Here is a 23,890-nt window from a genome sequence, read left to right as displayed (position 1 = left end):
ATTTTGCTTATGCATGTATATGTATGTGTGTATGTTCAGTTGGACTTTTTATTGTTGTTATAAACCTCTGCCTCTACATTGGGCTTTTGCAGTTCTGTGGTGTTTTCCTTTTTATTTCCCCCTTTTTTTCTTTTTCTTCCATTTTTTATATTTTAATTTTTTTAACCTATTATATTTTTTTCTACATTCATTCCTTTGTTTGCCTTTCCTATTTTCTTTCCCCTTATAGTTAAACTTTAATGTACATAAATTTTCTTCATCTACCTCTATTAAACTTTGCATATCTATTCTTTCCTTCTTTCTTTCCTTTCCTCTCAGAATATTTGTTAGTTTTGTTTTCATTACTTAATTCCCCACTTGGCCCCTTGCCTTAGTTTTGTTATCCAGTTTGTTTTTGTTAGTATTTTTCTTAACTTGTAAATAAAAATTTTGATATCCTTTGTTCCTTTGTTTGCCAGGTCAACACACTGTACTTTATTTTTGTTGGACTGTTCTGACATTGCTCATGGGTGTATATGTATATTCAATTATTTTAATTACTATTCGCCAGATTTTGTAAGTGCCATTTTATCTAGGGTTCATCTTTGGTTTCTTGTTTTTGGATATTTGTTTTAATCTCATTTAATGCCATAACTAGCTTCCCTAGTGGCTCAGACGGTAAAGCGTCTGTCTGCAATGCAGGAGATCTGGGTTCGATCCCTGGGTTGGGAAGATCTGCTGGAGAAGAAAATGGCAGTCCACTCCAGTATTCTTGCCTAGAAAATCCCATGGATCTCGGAGCCTGGTAGTCAGACACGACTGAGCGACTTCACTTTCACTTTCAACGCCATAACAAATCACTTGTGGAACTTTTGTTCCTGACCAGAGATCAAGCGCTGAGCCTTTGGAGTGGGAGCACTGATTCCAAGACCCTAGACTACCAGAGAACTAACTCTGCTGCTGCTGCTGCTGAGTCACTTCAGTCGTGTCCGACTCTGTGTGACCTCATAGATGGCAGCCCACCAGGATGCCCCGTCCCTGGGATTCTCCAGGCAAGAACACTGGAGTGGGTTGCCATTTCCTTCTCCAATGCTAACTCTAGGGAGTATCAAATACTGAGAACTCACAAGAAACCACTTGAATACAAGACCCAGCATCACCCAACTACAAAGAGCACCCTGTACAGGGCTTGTCATCAAAACAACAAACAAAACAAAACTACAAACCCAATTATCAGCAGACAGGATTACCACCTCACTCAGCCTTGCCCATCAGAGGAAAAACAAACAAACAAAAAATCAAAAACTCAGCACAAATCTGACCTTATAGGAAGTTTACACAAACCACTGGACCAACCTTGCTGCTGCTGCTGCTGCTAAGTCACCTCAGTCGTGTCCGACTCTGTGCTACCCCATAGAGCTCACCAGGCTCCCCCGTCCCTGGGATTCTCCAGGCAAGAACATTGGAGTGGGTTTCCATTTCTTTATCTAATGCATGAAAGTAAAAAGTGAAAGTGAAGTTGTTCAGTCATGTCCGACTCTTCATGACCCCATGGACTGCAGCCTACTAGGCTCCTCAGTCCATTGGATTTTTCCAGGCAAGAGTACTGCAGTGGGATGCCATCACCTTAGGAGGGCAGAAACCAAAAGGAAGAAAGAATTCAACCTAAAAGGAAAGTATTCAACTTTCCCTGAAGCCTGGGGAAAGGAGAACTCTAAAAAAGTACGTTAAAAAAAAAAAAAATGAAAAGGCAGAGAAATACTACACAAATAAAGAAACAAACTAGAAACAGAGAAGTCCAAATAAATGAAGAGGAAATAGGCAAAGTACCTGAAAATGAATTCAGAATAATGATAGTAAAGATGATCAAAAATGTTGAAAACAAAATGGAGAAAATACAGGAAACAATTAACAAAGACCTAGAAGAATTAAAGAATAAACATACAGAGACAAACAACAGAATTACTGAAATTAAATATACTCTAGAAGAAATCAATAGCAGAATATCTGAAGCAGAAGAACGATTCAGTGAGCTTGGCTATAAAATGGTGGAAATAACTACTGAAGAGCAGTATAAAGTAAAGGAATGAAAATAACTGAGGACAGTCTCAGACCCCTCTGAGACAATATCAAATGCACCAACATTCAAACTATGGGGGATTATAGGGGTCCCATAAGAAGAAGAGAAAAAGAAAAGGTATGAGAAAATTTTGAAGAGATTACAGCTGAAAATTTCCTCAACATGGAAAAGAAAATAGTTAATCAAGTCCAAGAGGCACAAAAAGAATCCCATTCAGGATAAACCCAAGGAGACACACAAACAAGACACATACTAATCAAACTAACAAAGACTAAACACAAAGAAAGCATACTAAAATCAGCAAGGGAGAAGCAGCAAGTAACATACAAGAGAAACCCCATACACTTAATAGCTGATCTTTCAGCAGAAACTCTGCAGGCCAGAAGGGAAGAGCAGGATATATATGAAATACTGAAAGGGAAAAACCTACAACCAAGATTACTGTACCTGGCAAGGATCTCATTCAAAATTGATGGAGAAATAAAAAGGTTTTCAGACAAGCAAAAGTTAAGAGAATTCAGTACAACCAAACTAGCTTCACAACAAATGTTAAAGAGACTTATATAGGCAAGAAATACAAGAGAAGAAAAAGATCAACCCCAAACATTTGAAAAAATGGCAATAGGAACATATATGTCAATAATTACTTTATATGTAAGTGGATTAAACGCTCCAACCAAAAGACACAGACTGGCTGAATGGATACAAAAACAAGACCCATGTATATGCTACCTACAAGAAACCCACTTCAGACCCAAAGACACATATGGATTGAAATTGAGAGGATGGGTGCAAATGGGAAGAAAAGAAACTTAGAGTAGCAATCCTCCTACCAGACAAAAAAGACCTTAAAATAAAGAAGATTACAAGAGATAAGAAAGGACACTACATAATGATCAAAGGATCAATCCAAGAGGAAGACATAACAATTGTAAATATCTATATACTCAACAAAGAAGCACCACAATACAGAAGACAAATACTAATAGACATAAAAGAGAAACTGACAGTAACACAATAATAGTAGGAGACTTTAACACCACACTCACACCAATGGACAGATTATCAAAACAGAAAATCAATATAGAAACACAAGTCTTAAACAACACATTAGATGAGATGGATCCAATTGATATCTTCATGACATTCCATCCAAATGCAGAAGAATACAACTTCTTTTCAAGAGCACATGGAACATGCTCCAGGATAGACTACATCTTGGGTCACAAATCAAACCTCAGTATATTTAAGAAAACTGAAATCGTATCTAGCATCTTTTCCAACCACAATGCTATGAGACTAGATATCAATTACAAGAAAAAAAATGTAAACAATACAAACACAATGAGATCAAACAACACATTTCTAAATAACCAACAGGTTACTGAAGAAATCAAAAGGGAAATCAAAAAATTCCTAGAAACAAATGACAATGAAAACACGACAACTCAAAAATCTATGGGATGCAGCTAAAGCAGTTCTAAGAGGGAAGTTTATAGCAATACAATCTTACCTCAAGAAACTAGAAAAACATCGAATAGACAATCTAACTTCACACCTAAAACAATTGGAAACAGAAGAATGAAAAACCACAAAAAAAAAAGAAGAAATCATAAAGATCCAAGCTGAAATAAATGAAAAGGAAATGAAACAATAGTAAAGATAAATAAAACTAAAAGTTGGTTCTTTCAGAAGATAAACAAAATTGACAAACCTTTAGCCAGACTAATCGAGAAAAGACAAAAGGATAAACTCAAGGAAATTAGAAATGAAAAAGGAGAGGTTACAACAGACAATGCAGAAATACAAAGGATTATAAGGGACTATTAGGAACAACTATACGGTAATACAATGGATAATCTGGAAGAAATGGACAGATTCTTAGAAAACTTCAACCTTCCAAGATTGAACCAGGAAGAAATAGAAATTATGAACAACCCAATTACAAGTACTGAAATTGAATGGTGATCAAAATCTCCCAAAAAACAAAAACCCAGGACCAGATGGCTTCCCAGGAGAATTATCAGACAATTAAAAGTTCAGTTCAGTTCAGTCGCTCAGTCGTGTCCAACTCTTGCGAGCCCATGGACTGCAGCATGCCAGGCCTCCCTGAGTTTACTGAAACTCATGTCCATTTAGTCAGTAATGCCATCCAACCATCTCACTCTCAGTTGTCCCCTTCTCCTCCTGCCATCTATTTTTCCGAGCATCAGGGTCCTTTCAAATGAGTCAGTTCTTCTGATTAGGTGGACAAAGTATTGGAGTTTCAGCTTCAGCATCGGTCCTTCCAATGAATATTCAGGACTGATTCCCTCTAGGATGGACTGGTTGGATCTCCTTGCAGTCCAAGGGACTCTCAAGAGTCTTCTCCAACACCACAGTTCAAAAGCATCAATTCTTTGGCACTCAGCTTTCTTTATGGTCCAACTCTCACATCCATGCATGACTACCATAGCTTTGACTAGACAGACTTTTGTTGGTAGAGTAATGTCTCTGTTTTATAATATGCTGTCTAGGTTGGTCATGACTTTTCTTCCAAGGAGCAAGCATCTTTTAATTTCATGGCTGAAGTCACCATCTGCAAAGATTTTTAAGGCCCCCCAAATAAAGTCTGTCACTGCTTCTACTGTTTCCCCATCTATTTGCCATGAAGTGGTGGGAGGTGGGACTAGATTCCATGATCTTAGTTTTCTGAATGTTGAGTTTTAAGACAACTTTTTCACTTTCCTACCCATCCCTCTCTTTTTTCTTGGGGATGGTCTTGATCACTGCCTCCTGTACAATGTCACAAATCTCTGTCCACAGTTCTTCAGTCACTGTGTCTATCAGATCTAATCCCTTGAATCTATTTCTCACTTCCACTGTATAATCGTAAGGGATTTGATTCAGGTCATACCTGAATGGTCCAGGGGTTTTCCCTACTTTCTTGAATTTAAGTCTGAATTCGGCCATAAGGAGCTCATGATCTGAGCCACAGTGAGCTCCCAGTCTTGTTTTTGCTGACTGTACAGAGCTTCTCCATCTTTGGCTGCAAAGAATATAATCAATCTGATTTCAATATTGACCGTCTGGTGATGTCCATGTGTAGAGTCTTCTCTTGTGTTGTTGGAAGAGGGTGTTTCTATGACCAGAGCTTTCTCTTGGAAAAACTCTACTAGTCTTTGCCCTGATTCATTCTGCACTCCAAGGCCAAATTTGCCTGTTATTCAAGGTATATCTTGACTTCCTACTTTTGCATTCCCCTATAATGAAAAGGACATCTTTTTGGGGTGTAATTCTAGAAGGTCTTGTAGGTCTTCATAGAACCGTTCAACTTCAGCTTCTTCAGCATTACTGGTCAGGGCATAGACTTGGATTACTGTGATATTGAATGATTTGCCTTGGAAACAAACAGAGATCATTCTGTCATTTTTGAGTTTGCATCCAAGTACTGCATTTCAGACTCTTTTGTTGACTATGATGGCTACTCCATTTCTTCTAAGGGATTCTTCCCCACAGTAATAGAAACAATGGTCATCTGAGTTAAATTCACCCATTCCAGTCCATTTGAGTTTGCTGATTCCTAAAATGTCGATGTTCACTCTTGCCATCTCCTGTATCACCACTTCCAGTTTGCCTTGATTCATTGACATTCCAGGCTCCTTTGCAATATTGCTCTTTACAGCATCAGACTTGACTTCCCATCATCAGTCACATCCACAACTGGGTGGTATTGTTGCTTTGGCTCTGTCTCTTCATTCTTTCTAGAGTTATTTCTCCAGAAATAACTGGAGAAATAGAAGAGCTAACGACTATCCTTCTAAAATTCTTTCAAAAAATGGCAGAGGAAGGAACACTTCCAAATTCATTCTACAAGGCCACCATCACTCTGATACCAAAACCAAAGACAACACACAAAAAAGAAAACTACAGCCCAATACCTCTGATGAACCCAGATGCGAAAATCCTCAACAAAATTTTAGCAAACAGTATTCAGCAATACATCTAAAAGATCATAAACCATGATCAAGTTGGGTTTATTCCAGGAATGCAAGGATTCTCCAATAAATGCCAATCAATCAATGTGATACACCATATTAACAAAATGAAAGATCAAAACGAGATGATAATCTCAACAGATGCAGAAAAAGCCTTTGACAAAATTCAGCACCTATTTGATTAAAATAAATTAAAATTCCTTATGATTAAAGTAATTTATGCACATTCAAAAAAATGTGCATAAAAGAAACCTAGCTCAACACAGTAACAGCCTTATATGATAAGCCTATAGCAAGTATTATTCTCAGTGGTGAAAAATTGAAAGCATTCCATGTAAGATTAGGAACAAGACAAGGATGTCCACTTTAACCACTATTATTCAACATAGTTCTGAAAGTTCTAACTATAGCAATCAGAGAAGAAAAAGAAGTAAAATGAATCCAGATCAGAAAAGAAGAAGTAAGCTCTCACTGTTTGCAGATTACATAATACTGTACATAGAAAACCCTAAAGATAGTATCAGAAAATTACAAGAGTTAATCAGTGAATTTAGCAAAGTTGCAGGATACAAAATCAATACACAGAAATCACGTGAATTTCTATATACTAACAATGAAAAATCAGAAACAGAAATTAAGGAATCAATCCAATTCTCCACTGCAACAAAAAGATTAAAATATCTAGGAATAAACTTACCTAAGGAGACAAAAAACTGTACACAGAAAAGTATAAGACATTAATGAAAGAAATCAAAGATGACTTAAACAGATGAAGAAATATTCCATTTTGCTGGGTAGGAAGAATCAATATTGTAAAAATGACTATACTACCCAATGCAATCTACCAATTCAATGAGATCCCTATCAAATTACCAATTGCATTTTTCACAGAACTAGAACAAAAAAGTTCACAATTCATATGGAAACACAAAAGTCCCCAAATAGCCAAAGCAACCTCGAGAAAGAGGAATGCAGCTGGAGGAATCAACCTTCCTGACTTCAGATTATACTACAAAGCTTCAGTCATGAAGACAGTATGATACTGGCACAAAAACAGAAATATAGACCAATGGAATAAGACAGAAAGCCCCCCAGAAATATAGCCATGCAACTATGGGTACCTTATTTTTTACAAAGGAGGCAAGAATATACAATGGGGCAAAGACAGCCTCTTCAATAAATGGTGCCCAGAAAACTGGACAGCTACATGTAAAAGACTGAAATTAGAACACTTCCTAACACCATACACAAAGATGAACTAAAAATAGATTAAAGACCAAAATGTAAGACCAGAAACTATAAAACTCTTAGAGGAAAATATAGGCAGAACACTTGACTACATAAGTGAAAGCAAGATCCTCTATGACCCACGTCCTAGAGTAATGGAAATAAAAACAAAAGTAAACAAGTGGGACCTGATTAAACTTAAAAGCTTTTGCAAAGCAACGGGAACTATAAGCAAGGTGAAAAGACAACCCTCAGAATGGGAGAAAATAATAGCAAATAAAACAACTGACAAAGGATTCACTTCCAAAATATACAAGCAGCTCATACAACTCAGTACCAGAAAAACAAACAACCCAGTCAAAAAGTGGGAAAAAGCCCTAAACCGACATTTCTCCAAAGAAAATATACAGATGGCTCACAAATACATGAAAAGATGCTCAACATCACTCATTATTAGAGAAATGCAAATCAAAACTACAACTAACTCACCTCACACCGGTCAGAATGGCCATCCATCAAACAGTCTACAAACAAATTCTGGAGAGAGTGTAGAGAAAAGGGAACACTCTTGCACTGTGGGTGGGAATGTAAATTGATACAACCTCTATGAAAGACGGTATGGAGATTCCTTTAAAAACTAGGAATAAAACCACCATATGACCCAGCAAACCCACTCCTAGGCATACACCCTAAGGAAACCAAAACTGAAAGAGACGCATGTATCCCATTGTTCACTGCAGCACTATTTACAACAAATAGAACATGGAAGCAACCTAGATGTCCATCGACAGATGAATGGATAAAGAAATTGTGGTATATATACACAATGGAATATTACTCAGTCATAAAAAGGAACATATTTGAGTCAGTTCTGATGAGGTGGATGAATCTAGAACCTATTATACAGAATGAAGTGAGTCAAAAAGAGAAAGATAACTATCATATTCTAACGCCTAATGGAATCTAGAAAAATGGTACTGAAGAATTTATTTACACGGCAACAATGGAGAAAAAGACATAGAGAATAGACTTATGGACATGGAGAGAGGGCAGGAGAGGATGAGATGTATGCAAAGAGTAACATGGAAACATACATTACCATATGTAAAATAGATAGCCAACGGGAATTGCTGGGATGGCTTAGGAAAGTCAAACAGGGGCTCTTTATCAACCTAGAGGGGTTGGATGGGGAGGAAGATGGGAGGGAGGTTCAAAAGGGAGGGGATATATGTGTACCTATGGCTGATTCATGCTGAAGTTTGACAGAAAACAGCAAAATTCAGTAAAGCAATTATCCTTCAATAAAAAATAAATTAATTAAAAAAAATAGAGAGAACTACTTTATGACCCATAAATTCCACTCCTGGGTATATAGCCAAAAAAAAAAAAAAGACCAAAAACACTAATTCTAAAGATACATGCACCCTAATACTTACAACAGCATTATTTACAATTCCCAAGTTAGGGAAGCAACCTAAGTGGCCATCAACAGATGAATGGGTAAGGAAGATGTGGCATGCACACATGTCCGTGTGTATGTGTGTGTGTGTTTTTAATGGAATTATTGCTGCTGCTGCTAAGTCGCTTCAGTCATGTCTGACTCTGTGTGGCCCCATGGACTGCAGCCTACCAGGCTTCTCTGTCCATGGGATTCTCCAAGCAAGAACACTGGAGTGGGTTGCCATTTCCTTCTCCAATGCATGAAAGTGGAAAGTGAAAGTTAAGTCACTCAGTCGTGTCTGACTCTTAGCGACCTCATGGACTGCAGCCTACCAGGCTCCTCCATCCATGGGATTTTCTGGGCAACACTACTGGAGTGGGGTCCCATTGCCTTCTCCCAATGGAATTATTACTCAGCCAGAAAAAAGCATGAATTGTTGCCATTTACAACAACATAGATGGACTTGGGAGGGTATTATGCTAAGTGGAATAAGTCAGACTAAAAAAGACAAATACTGTATCACTTTATATGTGAAATCTAAAAAAATATAACAAACTAATGAATATAAAAGACTCACAGATATAGAGAACAAACTAGTGGTTACCAGTGGGAGAGGAAAGTGGGAAGGGGCATTATAGGGGTAGGAGATTAAGAGATATAAACTATTATGTGTAAAATAAACTACAAAAACATATTATACAACACAGGGGATATAGCCAATATTTTATAATACCTATAAGTGGAGTATACCTCAAAAATGGTCAGTCACATATTGTATACCTGTCATATGTAATACTGTACCTTAACTATACTTCAATTGTTTTTAAGCATACATCTTCTGTAAGAAAACTATAGAGACTATGACCTGTTCACCAAAATCTCCCCCTTTCCCCCACTAGCTGGGAGTAGACATGCGGCCCTCAAACTAGAGATGAATTTCATGCCTCCATATAACTCTATAACTATATGTAGATGTCCAAGGGAATGCAGATGTATGTCCAGGGAATAGGAACAAATGTGATATACGCCACTCCAAGTCTTAAAAGGACAAAGGTCTATCATCCATGCTCTATCTCCTTTCTGGGAAGTGAAACCTGGGCAAACCTGCAACCCTGTTTAGACCATGCAATCAAGGAATACCTCAGGGGATGATTTTTCAAGCCAGTGGATTTTGGGTCTCTTTATTATAGACCCTTATTCTTTCATTCTAACCAATGTAGCATGGCTTAGAAAAATGTCATAACTAATGTTTATGGCAAATATAAAATAACAAGTAACAGCAGTTATTACAAGTGCTTTTGTATTTTTGCTTTCATGATACCCTGTATACATAGTGCCTTTGTAATTAAAAAAAAAAAAGTAAAAGCAGGATTTCAATGAATTTTAAAATATAAATCATTATTTCTTCTCTGATTCTATCTTTGCCATTTTTACTTAATACAGAATTTACCTATTGAACAGAACAGTTAAAGTATATAGTTATATAGACTAAAAATATTCTCTATAGCAGGAGGGCAGCCTGTAAACTTTTTCTTTAAAGGGCTTGACAGTAAATATTTTAGGTTTTGAAGGCCATTGCTTTTCCATCACAACCACTCACCTCTGCCACTGGATAACAAAGGCAGACATAGACAATACATAAATAAATGGGCATGTCTGTGTTCCAATACAACTTCATTCACAAAGACAAGCAGCTGGCCTGTGGATCATAGTTTGCACACCACTGTCAATAGTATGATCCTCAAAGTATCATATTACATAACTTAGATTGTTTTTAAACATTAAAGTAAAGTAAGAGTAACTTTCATTCTCCATGACTGGAAAAATCTTTCCAAAAATTCAAGATGTCAAAACTGCAAAATAAACATGTTCTGTAGAAACTTTCTTATCCTATTCTTTCAAGAAATGAAAAGTAAGTTCTCCTGAACCCTAAACAATCAATAAATAGCATTTATGCAGTGTCTACACAAAGATGTTGTTCAGGATACAAAGACAAGGTCCTTAACATGCTGACATGATGGTAGGATATGTGGTAGGATATGTTTGTTATTGTTGAATTGCAAGTGTTAATTTATTTTATCTCCAATCTCCTGTACAGTCAATGATACACATCCAGCAAGATGGCTAGGTTACAAACGCTGACCATGTTCCTGACCTCTTCACATTCATACATTCTCATATTGAGTCATTTACCGAAAAATTATTTACTAAACACCTGTGTACCAAGCATCTAAGAGCAGATAAAGTATGTAACATGAGACTTCTTGAAATTTCTTTTGAAACAGCTCTCATTGCTTAAGACAAAGTTTATGCTAAGGGAAATCAGGAGATAGCTTAGAGTAGTCCTATGTAAGCACACTGCTGAATTTTCATGTCATCTTTAAAAACTCTGGTACAGTTTATATCTTACTCTATTATACAACCATTTTAAGTAATATTTTTAAATGTTCGCCATTCAATGGAAGGTATTGGTATTTAAATATATATATGTATTATATACATATTATATATAATGGCAACCCACTCCAGTATTCTTGCCTGGAGAATCCCCATGGAGAGAGGAGACTGGTGGGCTATAGTCCATAGGGTCGCGGAGTCAGACACGACTGAAACTACTTAGCATGCACAGGTAGACAAACATAGAAATATAGATGTGTATGTATGAATGGCTTAATATACATTAATATATTAACTAGCTCTGTCCACTGAGAGACCTTGAAACCATAACACTCCAGTAAGAATGACATCTAGTACTCTGAGCTTGGTTTCTAAATCTCATTCTCAAATACACAGAGAGAGGGCTCATGGATAAGTGATTGTTTCTAGGGCTACAGCAGGGAAAACACAAGATGAGCCTGGAGCATCTTGCAGTGTCAGAAAGTAAGGAAGTGCTCAAAAAAGGATTGGATATTTCACAATGACACAGGAAACAACTGAAAGGAACTCACAATGACCAAAGCTGGAACAATTTGAGCAACAAAATAAACAATGGCAACATGAGATTATAACCTAGAGAATAAAATATCCATTAACCCACAGTTATACATAACATATATAATTTAATAAATAAATGAGAAAGAAGAAACAGTTCTTATTTATAGAAGAAATACAATAAATAAATGAAGATAGGAAGAGGAAAATAGAAAATTACCATTAGGCAAACATTAGTATATATTGGGGGAGACGATTTGAAACTATTAACAACTAAAAGCAAAGTGGGATCCTGGACTAGATCCTGAAGCAGAAAAATAACATTACTGAAAAAAAAACTAGTGAAATTCAAATTAGGTCTACAGTTTAGTGGTTAGTATTCACCAATATTAATTTCTAAGTTGTGACAATGGTACTATGGCTACAGAAGATATTAACATTAAGGGGAGCTAAATAAAGTGTATACAGAAACTCTCTGTACTAATTTTGCAATTTAACCACAAATCTAAAATTTGTTCAAAAAATCTTAATACTTTAGTGCATTATAATGTTTATAAAATTTATACAAGAGGAAGATGCTCCACTGTCTATCCCTTGGCTTCACATGCCACCACCACCTAAAGTGCCAGAACACCACTACAGTTTGAAAAGCATGATTCTAATCTATTCAACTGCTGCTGCTAAGTCTCTTCAGTCGTTTCCGACTCTGTGCGACCCCATAGACCACAGCCCACCAGGCTCCCCCGTCCCTGGGATTCTCCAGGCAAGAACACTGGAGTGGGTTGCCATTTCCTTCTCCAATGCATGAAAGTGAAAAGTGAAAGTGAAGTTGCTCAGCCGTGTCCAAATCTTAGCAACCCCATGGACTACAGCCTACCAGGCTCCTCCGTCCATGTGATTTTCCAGGCAAGAGTACTGGAGTGGGGTGCCATTGCCTTCTTCAAATCTATTCAACAGTAGAACTTAATTGAGAAATAAGCAAAAATGCAAGGTAGTGATTTCTACTGTCTACAAATTAGAATTAGTTAGAATAATTCAACTAATTTATTTTTAATAAATATATACAGGTACATCAACAACAAAGACAGTGTGGTATATTTTGAAGAATGCTGGAATAGGAATAAGATCTGAGTTTTGTCCCAGCCATCTGCTTGTTTGACTATAGGCAAACTTCAACTTTCTCATCAACAGATGACTCTCTTACAAACTACTGTGAATCTACTTCCTGTAGATCAGCAAGGACCAATGTTGCACTGAGTATGTACGAGGTAACTCTAAATTCCCATCACTAGAACAGTGGCTTGGCATATATAATATTTATCAAATATTTAAGAGCTGCTATATTCCAGACCTCTCAAGCACTGGGGATATAAAGATGACTAAGACCTGATCCCTAATTTCTAACAGTCTAACAGGGCCAACAGATTTATAAATAATAATAATACTGTATGGAAAATATTACAAGGATATACAGAATGCTTGAAAGTACAGACAAATAGAAAAATTAATACTACTTGGATTCTTAAGGAATACATCACTAGAAAGTGGTATACTAGCTATGTCCTAAAGGAGGAGTACTCTATTCACATAGAATAGAGGCCAGCATGAAAAAAAGGCATAAAGATGTAAGAGAATACTGTATACTTCAAGAGTATATGATGGAATATTGCTGAAGCAGGTGGTAGGTGGCAGGGAAAATTTCTCTGAGACTTTACAATTGCAAATTTGAACCACAGGTGACTATGTTTTAATGCATACTACTCACATAAACCAAGAATCATCAAGCTGAGAAATTAACATACAAATTGTTTTGATCCAGTGCTGTAGACAGAATAATGGGGAACCATTATTCCCCAAAGATGCCCATATCCGAATCCCCAGAAGCTGTGAATAACAGCTTATTTGTTATTTGCCATCTTATATGGCAAAAGGGACTTTGCTAACATGTAAATTAAGTATCATAAGTAGAAGGAATATCCTACATTATCCATGTAGGCCCCAATGTAAACAGAAGGTTCCTTATGAGGGAAGCAAGAAAGTCAAAGGCAGAAAAACAAGATGGCATGATAGAGGTTGAATTGAGGCTCTTGAAGACAGAGCAAGGGGACAAGAGCCAAGGAATGCAGGTGTCCTCTGGAAGCTGAAAAAGATAAGGAAACAGATGCTCCCCTGAATCCTCCAAAAGGAATGAAACACTGCCTGCCTATGACCTGATTTCAGACCCGTAAAATTCATTTCATACTTCTGACCTGCAGAACTGTAAAAGAATAAATTTTGTGTTGTGATACGATACTACATGGGGTATCCCAGGTGGTACAGTGGTAAAGAATCCACCTGACAATGCGAGAGACAAAGAAGATGCTGGGAGATTTCTGGATTAGGAAGATCACCTGGAGAAGGAAATGGCAACCGACTCCACTATTCTTGCCTAGGAAACTCCATGGACAGAGGAGCCTGGTGGACTACAGTCCATGGAGTCACAAAGAGCTGGACATGACTTAGTGACAAAGAGCAAGAGCAGCAAACTACTACATATGTGACAGTTTGTTACAGGGGCAACAGGAAACTCATATAGTCAGTAATAGCATCAGGTGACCAGGCAAAAGAAAATGCAAAACCACTTAGTATGAATATATCCCATCAGCCAGGTCACAAGAGCATTCCCACAGATAAAGCGCCACTAAAAAAAATCTGGAAAAATATTTTAGGGAAAGAAAAGAAGAAAAAGTACTGAACCTGAAGATAGAAAAATAACAAACAGGAATGTTAAACCTCAAAGAAGTTCACATAAAACTTCACATGCTTTAAAAAAATGAACTGAAACACATGGGAAGAACATGACAGCTTTTAAAAAATTACTCAATAGGACTCCTAGAAATGAATGTCATTTAGGAAAATAATAGCTAGGTAAAATAAAAAATTAGACATATTTCAAGACAGAATTGGGCTTTCCAGGTGGCACAGTGTCAATTAAGGAGACACAAGAGACATGGGTCAGGAAGATCCCCTGGAGTAGGAAATGGCAACTTGCTCCAGTATTCTTACCTGGAAAATTCCATGGACAGAGGAGCCTAGCGAACTACAGTCTATGGGGTCGCAAAGAGTTGGACATGACTGAGTAACTGAGCACACACACAAGACAAAACTGGCATTCCCTGGTGGCTCAGCAGTAAAGAATCCACCTGCAGTGCAGAAGATGTGGGTTATGCAAGTTTGATCCCTGGGTCAGGAAGATCCCCTAGAGGAGGAAATAGCAACCAACTCCAATATTCTTGATGGGATAATCCCATGGACAGAGGAGCCTGGTGGCCTACAGTCCATGCAGTTGCAAAAGAGTGGCACATGCTTTAGCAACTAAACAGTAACAACAACAAGACAGAACTAATGAACTAGAGGTCTGCAAACATTTCCTATAAAGAGCCAGATAGTAAATTTTCAGGCTTTGCAGATAATACAGTTTTTGTTGAAGCTACTTAACTCTGCCTTTGTAGTGTAAAAGCAGCCACAGTCAATATGCCACTATGTAAACAGGTGTTAAGTATATAATCATGGTTGTATTCCAATAAGACTTTATTTTAAAAAACAAGTGGAGAATTCTCTGGTATTACAGTGGATGGGAATCCATCTGCCAATGCAGGGGACACAGGTTCGATCCCTGTTCTGGAATGATTCCACATGCCATGGGGCAACTAAGTCCATGAGCCATAACTACTGAGTCCATGTGTCTAGACCCCATGCTCTGCAACAAGAGAAGCCACTGTAATGAGAATCCCATGCACTGTAACACAGCACAACAAAAATTAAATAAATAAAAACAAGTGGCTAACCTGTGGGCCATAGTTGGTAACCCCAGAACAAGAAGATAAAGGTGAGGAAACTACTCAGAATGTAGTATCAAAAGGTAAAAAGATGAAAAATATGAACGAGATATTAAAAGGTCTTTCCCTTCTTCAGAGGATCTTCCCGACCCACGGATCAAAGCCAGGTCCTCCCACATTGCAAGTGGATTCTTTACAAGCTGAGCCACAAGGGAAGCCCTTAAAAGGCCGAGGGGATAGAATGAGAAGGTGCAATACATAAGAGAATTTCTAAAAGGAAGAATAAGAGAGAAATAATGTTTGAAGAAACAGTTGAGTGTTTTCCCACCAAGAAAAGGCATAAATCATCTGATTTCAAGAAACAAAACAATTTCTGAATAAGTATAAATAGAAATAAAATCCACAGCTCAACAAATTACTATACAACTATAAGGACAAACAGAATATTAAAACAATCAGAAAAAAAAGAGAATTCATGTAACAAAGAATGACATTTCTCAACAACAACAAAAGAAGCTAAAGGACAAAGTCTGAAAGAAAATTACCTTCAGTGTGTAATCACAGAATCAACTAAACTATAATTTGAGATTGAGAGTGAAACAAAGGCATTAACAGACAGACAGAGCTTAATACTAACATTCAGGTTGAAGGAACTTAAGGAAGCAGGATATTGTCTCCAGAATGAAGAGTAAGTAAAGAAAAAAAAAAAAGACCGATAAACACAACAGCATATCCAAGCAAGTATTAAGTACAAAAAATGAAGTGTTAGTCACTCAATTGTGTCTGACTCTTTGTGACCCCATGGAGTGTAGCCCAGCAGACTTCTCAGTCCATGTGGGATTCTCCAGACAAGAATACTGGAGTGGATAGCCATTCCCTTCTCCAGAGGATCTTCCCAATCCAGGGATCGAACCTGGGTCTCCTACATTGCAGGCAGATTCTTTACCATCTGAGACACCAGGGCAGCACATCAACTATTAATAAAAAAGATAGAAGATCAAAGTATTACCAAAATGCTAGGTAGCAATATGCAAGGGGTGGTCATTGTATTGCTTGAAAAGAGTACTTTGATGACTCTGAAAGTTTAATTTGAATATATATGCCAAAAGTTTAAGCATATTCTAGACCAAAGGAAGAGAAATTTCATCTCTAATTCCAATCCAGTTGTGAAGAGGGAAAAAGTACAAATATACCTCTACCCAATACAAGACAGAAAGCTAAGAGAAGAAAAAAAAAAAGGAATGGTACAGTAAAGGGAACACACAAATAAGAGTAGAAATATATACAAATATTAGTAAATCATGATAAATATACTAAATTCAGTTAAAAAAAAACAGATTGCCAGATTGAAGTAATAAAGTAAAATCTGTTGCTGCTGCTGCTGCTGCCAAGTCACTTCAGTTGTGTCCGACTCTGTGCGACCCCACAGACGGCAGCCTACCAGGCTCCCGTCCCTGGGATTCTCCAGGCAAGAACACTGGAGTGGGTTGCCATTTCCTTCTCCAATGCATGAAAGTGAAAAGTGAAAGTGAAGTCCCTCAGTCGTGTCCATGGACTGCAGCCCACCAGGCTCCTCTCTTCATGGGATTTTCCAGGCAAGACTGGAGCGGGGTGCCATTGTCTTCTCCAAAAGTAAAATCTACTTATATGCTATTTGTAAGATGCATACATATTAAGATGCAGAAAGACTGAAAATAAAAGGGCAGAGAAGAAATCTTGGGGGAAAAAAACAAGGAAACCTGAAATTGCTATGTAATATAAAAAACAAACTTTAAGGCAAAAGGCATTAGCAGGGGGAAAAAACATAAGGTAAACTACATAAAGATATCATCAAATCTAAATCTACATGCTTTTATGAATACTCAAGAATACATAAAGCAAAAATTAATAGAATTATAAAGAAAAAATAAGAATGCCACAGTCAGTAAAAGTGATTTCTAATAAACACCTCCCAATTAATAGAGCAATCAGATAACAGATATTCTGAACCAACAAAATTAACAAGTTTGATCTAATGAAGAGATGGATCTCCATATCCAACAATCAGCAAAAGTTTTCCTTTTTAGTTTTATTTCTACATTAAATTTACTCATAAAAACATTCTAAAAATGTACAATTTTTCCTTTAAACAAAGTATACTAAAACATAAAAAAACCTTTTAAGTCACATGGAATCATATAGCTATAAACCATAAAGCAATTCTCAAAAACACTAAATAACTGAAATCATGCAGAGCTAATTATCTGACATTAATGTAATTAAATTAGAAATTGATTATTCAAAAAAGAATAATTAAAAATTATATTTGGTAAGAAATGTATGAAAAACTCTCAAAACTCAACAGTAAAACAATCCAACTTGAAAACAGTCTAAAGACATGAAGATGTTTTATCAAAGAGAATACACAGATACCATATAAGCACCTGAAAACTGGCCAACATCCTTAGACATTAGGGAAGTGTGAAGTAAAACCCCAATGAGATATCACTACACACTAGCCAGAATTGAACCTTCCTCAATCCCCCACCAAAAAGAGTTAACAACAACAAATGCTGTCAAAGATAACAGAAACTGGAACACTCATACATTGCTAGTGGGACTGTAAAATGGTATAGGCACTCTGAAAACTAGACTGCATTTCTTAATAAACTAAAATAAACATGCCATTACCATATGACCCAGCAAGTGAACTGCTGAGCATTTATCCCAGAAAAATAAAAACTTAAGTTCACACACACAAAAACCTATAGATAAATGTTAACACAACAATTCTATCGGAGCCAAAAACTAGAATCAGTTCAAATGCCATTCAACAGGTGAATGGTTAAACAAACTATGATACATACAGAATACAGAATACTACTCAGTAATAAAAAAGGGGAAAAAAAACTACTGATAAATCTCCAAGTAACAACTTGGATGAACTATGCTGAGTGAAAAAAGCCAAAGCCAAAATGTACACTGTACAATTTCATCCTCAAAATGACAAAATTATACAGCTAAAATCAAGTTGCTGAGGCTAGAAATAGGGGAGGTAGAGGAAGGAGGTGGGTACAGACATAGAAAGACAAAATGAGGAATCCATGGTGCTGGAACTACTCAGTATCCTGATTTTTTTCTATACTGAATCAAATTTAAACATGATAAAAACTTACATATTTTTTCCTCATTCTCTTTTTCTGGCGAGCATATTGTAGGACACATAAAAAGGTAACAGTGGGTTGCAGGCAGGAAGAATGAATAGGCACATTAGAACTTTACTTTCTCACTTCCCTGTTTTGTCACGAGTGTTCAAAATTATAAATTCAGTAAGATATTGAAATAAAAAATGTATCTAGAAATTTAAAAACATATTTCTAAATAACTAATGGATCAAAAAAGAGATCATATGGCTATAAGACTTAAAACTTATACAAGATAGCTACTGTGATCCTAAGAGGGAGCTAAAACCATAAACACACTAAAAATAAAGCTAAAATACAAAGAACTACGAATTCAATTCTAGAAGTTAGAAAAAGGACAAGACCAATCTCAAGCCAAAGAAAGGAGGATGGAAACAATAAAGATAAGCATAGATATTAATTAGATAGAAAACAAAGATACCAAAGAAAGTTACAATAAAGCAAAACCTGGTTCTCTGAAAAGACTAATAATATAGACAAATCTCTACCAAGACAGAGCAGTGAAAAACAAAAAAGGAAAAATTAATAGTAAGAATTTTAAGTTTCCATTGCTATCAAGAATAGTATGGCAGTTTCTCAAAACACTTAAAAATAGAATTACTATATGATCTGGTAATCCCAATTCTGGGTATATATCCAAAAGAACTAAATGCAGGATCTTGAAGATATATTTGCACATTCATGTTCATAGCAGCATTATTTACTATGTGCCAGAGGTGGAAGTGAGTCAAGCATTTATCAACAGATGAAAGAATACGTTGTATTGGGTAAACATACAATGGAATATTATTCAATCTTAAAAAGGAAGGAAATTCTAACACATGATACAAAATAGATGAGCCTTGAGGACACTATACTGTTTGAAATAAGCCAGTTACAAAAAGACAAATAATATCTAATTCCCATTATATGAGGTATCTGTGTGCATGTGTACTAAGTCGTTTCAGTGGTCTGACTCTATGTGACCCTACATACTGTAGCCTGCCAGGCTCCTGTTTCCATGGGGAATCTCTAGGCAAAAATATTGGAGTGGGTTGCTGTGCCCTCCTCCAGGGAATCTTCCCAACTCAGGGATTGAACTCCTTGTTTCATGTCTACCACTAGCACCACCTGGGAAGCCTATATGAGGTATCTAGAGAAGTAAAATTCATGGAGACAGAAAGCAGAATGAGAGTTGCCAGGAGCTGGGGGGAAAAGAAATGAGGAGTTATTGTTTAATGGGCATACTGTTTCAGGTTTATAACATCAAAAGAGTTCTGAAGATCTGCTATACAACAATTAGGAATATACTCAAAACTATTCAACTATATATGCTTAGAAATAGTTAAGATGGCAAGTTTTATGTTATTTTTTTTTAAACTACAATTTAAAGGTTATTTTTTTTTAATAAAGTATGGGAAACTATGTACATGGAACAGGGATATATGGTACTATTGTAGATGTAAAGCACAAATAAAAGGACTAGCATAGGAAAAGAGGTATCAGATTTCTGGTGCCAGAGGCTGGAGGTGGGGCAGGTATGGGAGGGGGTACTGTATGAAGGCAGTCAAAAGGTTCAATGGGGATATTACATCGCTAATACTTATAAGTACTAGGGACATAATCTACAACATGGCAAATATAACTTAACACTGCCTTATGTTATATATGAAAGTTAAGACTTCACATCACAAGGAAAATTTTCTTCTATTTCTTTCATTTTGTACCTATGTGAGATGATGAATGCTCACTGAACTTATTGTGCTAATCATTTCATGATGTAAGTCAAATCATTATGCTATATACCTTACACTTACACAGTATTGTATGGCAATTTTATCACAATAAAACTCAAAGGAGAAAACTAAAACAACAACAACAAAAAAAAGGAAATAAAAGGACATGGGAAAGATTGAATCATCTTTCCCTATGAATCTTCTATTTCTCTTCTCCTTTCCCTATGAAGAAGTGAAAGGCAAAGGAGAAAAGGGAAGATAAACCCATCTGTATGCAGAGTTCCAAAGAATAGCAAGAACAGACAAGAAAGCCTTCCTCAGTGATCAATGCAAAGAAATAGAGGAAAACAATAGAATGGGAAGGAGTAGATATCTCTTCAAGAAAATTAGAGACACCAAGGGAACGTTTCATGCAAAGATGGGCTCAATAAAGGACAGAAACAGTATGGACCTAACAGAAGCAGAAGATATTAAGAAGAGGTGGCAAGAATACAAAGAAAAACTATACAAAAAAAGATCTTCAAGACCCAGATAACCATGATGGTGTGATTACTCACCTAGAGCCAGACATCCTGGAAAGCGAAGTCAAGTGGGCCTTAGGAGCATCTATACAAACAAAGCTAGTGGAGGTGATGGAATTCCAGCTGAGCTATTTCAAGTCCTAAAAGATGATGCTGTGAAAGTACTACATTCAATACACCAGCAAATTTGAAAAACTCAGCAGTGGCCATAGGACTGGAAAAGCTCAGTTTTCATTCCAATCCCTAAAAAAGGCAATGCCAAAGAATGTTCAAACTACCACACAACTGCATTCATTTCATACACTAGCAAAGTAGTGCTTAAAATTCTCCAAGTTAAGCTTCAACAGTATATGAACTGAGAACTTCCAGGTGTTCAAGCTGGTTTTAGAAAAGGCAGAGGAACCAGAGATCAAATTGCCATCATCCACTGGATCATCAAAAAAGCAAGAGAATTCCAGAAGAGCATCTACTTCTGCTTTATTGACTATGCCAAAGCCTTTGATTTTTGTGGATCACAACAAACTGAAAAATTCTGAAAGAGATGAGAATACCAGACAACCTTACCTGCCTCCTGTGAAAACTTTATGCAGGTCAAGAAGCAGCATTTAGAACTGGACATGAAACAACAGACTGGCTCCAAATTGGCAAAAGAGTACATCAAGGAGATATATTATCACCTTGCTTATTTAATTTATATGCAGAGCACATCATGGAAAATGCCAGGCTTGATGAAGCACAAGCTGGAATCAAGATTGCCAAGAAAAATATCAGTAACTTCAAATATGCAGATGACACCAACCTTATGGCAGACAGCAAAGAGAACTAAAGAGCCTCTTAATGAAGGTGATAGAGGAGAGTGAAAAATCTGGCTTAAAATTCAACATTCAAAAAACTAAGATCATGGCATCCAGTCCTATCACTTCATGGCAAATAAATGGGGAAACCATGGAAACAGTGAGAGACTTTATTTTTGGAGGCTCCAAAATCACTGCAGATGATGACTGTAGCCATGAAATTAAAAGATGCTTGCTTCTTGGAAGAAAAGCTATGACAAATCTAGACAGCATATTAAAAAGCAGAGACATTACTTTGCCAACAAAGGTCTGTCTAGTCAAGGCTATGGTTTTTCCAGTGGTCATGTATGGATGTGAGAGTTGGACCATAAAGAAGGCTGAGTACCAAAGAATTGATGATTTTGAACTGGGGTGCTGGAGAAGACTCTTGAGAGTCCCTTGGATGCAAGGAGATCAAACCAGTCAACCCTGAAGGAAATCAATCCTGAATATTCATTAGAAGGACTGATGCTGAAGCTGAAGCTCCAATACTGCCACCTGATGCAGAGAGTCAACTCATTAGGAAAGACCTTTATGCTGGGAAAGACTGAAGGCAGGAGGAGAAGAAAACGACAGAGATAGTTGCATGGCATCACCGACTCAATGGACAGGAGTTTGAGCAAGCTCCAGGAGATGGTGAAGGACAGGGAAGCCTGGCATGCTGCAGTCCATGAGGTTGCAAAGAGTAGGACATGACTGAGTAACTGAACAACAAACAGCAACAGCAACATGAAGAGCCATAATGGAAAAAATGAAAAAAAATGAGAAAATATTTAAGCGTGGTATAGAGCAGAAAACCATCTTATAAATCAATATCTAGATGTATCTAAACTCTCAAAAGCTACCAAGTGTGAGGATCTAAAATAGAAGAAAACGTTCTGTCAGTTTGAAATACTATTTAAGGTATAAGTTTTTAACATTATCAAGTCTTTCTGACCTACTGCTTATCAAAATTAGATTTAACTTATATTCCTAATCAAAATTTATTTTATATTATCAGTAAACCCTATGTGATTTATAAAATATTCTTAATTCTGGGAAGATCTTGGGTTTTAGAAAAAGACATGCACTAGCTGGGTAAAGTTAGAATTCTTACTTAACCTCACTATGCCCCACATTTCCAATTTGTTAAATTAGGATAACACCACCCTCACTTGGCTGTGATGGGTATTAAATTACATGTGTAAAGAAGCTGATATAGGAAGTAGCTTACAGTGCAAACACAGCAGATAACTTTGGCAAATTTGAGATTTCATTTTCAGTTTTAGGTTAATTAATGTTATCAGAAATAAATTTGATTTATGTTCTTATTAAGCCTTTTTAAAGCATACTGGTCTAGTACCTCAGCATTCAAGGCAGCACATTTTTTGGCATGTGAATCCATATGTCAAAAAGACTGAAATAAGACATTAACACAGCAGTTGCACACAGAACAGATTTCCCTGGTGGCTCAGATGGTAAAGAATCCACTTGCAATGCAAAAGACCTAGGTTCGATCCCTGGATCAGGAAGATCCCCTGGAGGAGGGCATGGCAACCCACTCCAGTATTCTTGCCTGGAGAACCCCCATGGGCAGAGAAGCCTGGCAAGCTACGGTCGCAGAGTCAGACACAACTGAGCGGTTCACTGTGGGGTGTGTGTGTGCATATAACAGTGAAAGAGAATTCCAAGGGCAGGACTTAAGAACAGAAAGTAATTCAATTTAGAAATTTCATTCAATGACTGGGGAATTAATATATTTTGAAAATACATTTAGAAAGGGTAAATGAATTAATACCACTTTTGGATTCCTACATACTTGCAATGGGATAATATATGAGAAGGCACTGTAAGCTGTAATAAATCTAGTTATTCTTTGCATTCTGGCATTTTGAAAAACCTGTTACTATCAAACAGCAAATATAAGTCATTATTTCATGTTTCCTTTCTACTCCATTTTAATGAACAATTAAAGTACCAAAATGCAAAGGTCAAAAGCATTAAATAGGTAGGTGGAAAGTTAAGGATTTGTTTCTGAAGGAAGCAGGAATGGAAAGATTTATACTTTACCTTAAAGTTGAATTTGCCATTTACTTCCTTTTTATCATCACATTTAAGGAAAAGGGGAAAAAACAAAATTCTAGATATTTTAGAAAACTCGTAGTTAAGATTTTACAAGAAAATCACATACTCTATTAGCTGATTTC

The 23,890-nt window shown here is 36.7% G+C and overlaps 1 protein-coding gene across 4 annotated transcripts in view; it reads right to left on the bottom strand.

Moving 5' to 3' along the window:
- CHM (CHM Rab escort protein) overlaps positions 1-23,890 on the bottom strand; it is a 249,791-nt gene that overhangs the window by 195,470 nt on the left and 30,431 nt on the right. The window lies entirely within an intron of this gene.

Source organism: Bos taurus, chromosome X (genome assembly GCF_002263795.3).
Source record: "Bos taurus isolate L1 Dominette 01449 registration number 42190680 breed Hereford chromosome X, ARS-UCD2.0, whole genome shotgun sequence".
Lineage (NCBI taxonomy): Eukaryota > Metazoa > Chordata > Mammalia > Artiodactyla > Bovidae > Bos > Bos taurus.
Note: the sequence above shows the minus strand (reverse complement) of the source record. Positions and strands in the feature narration are given on the sequence as shown.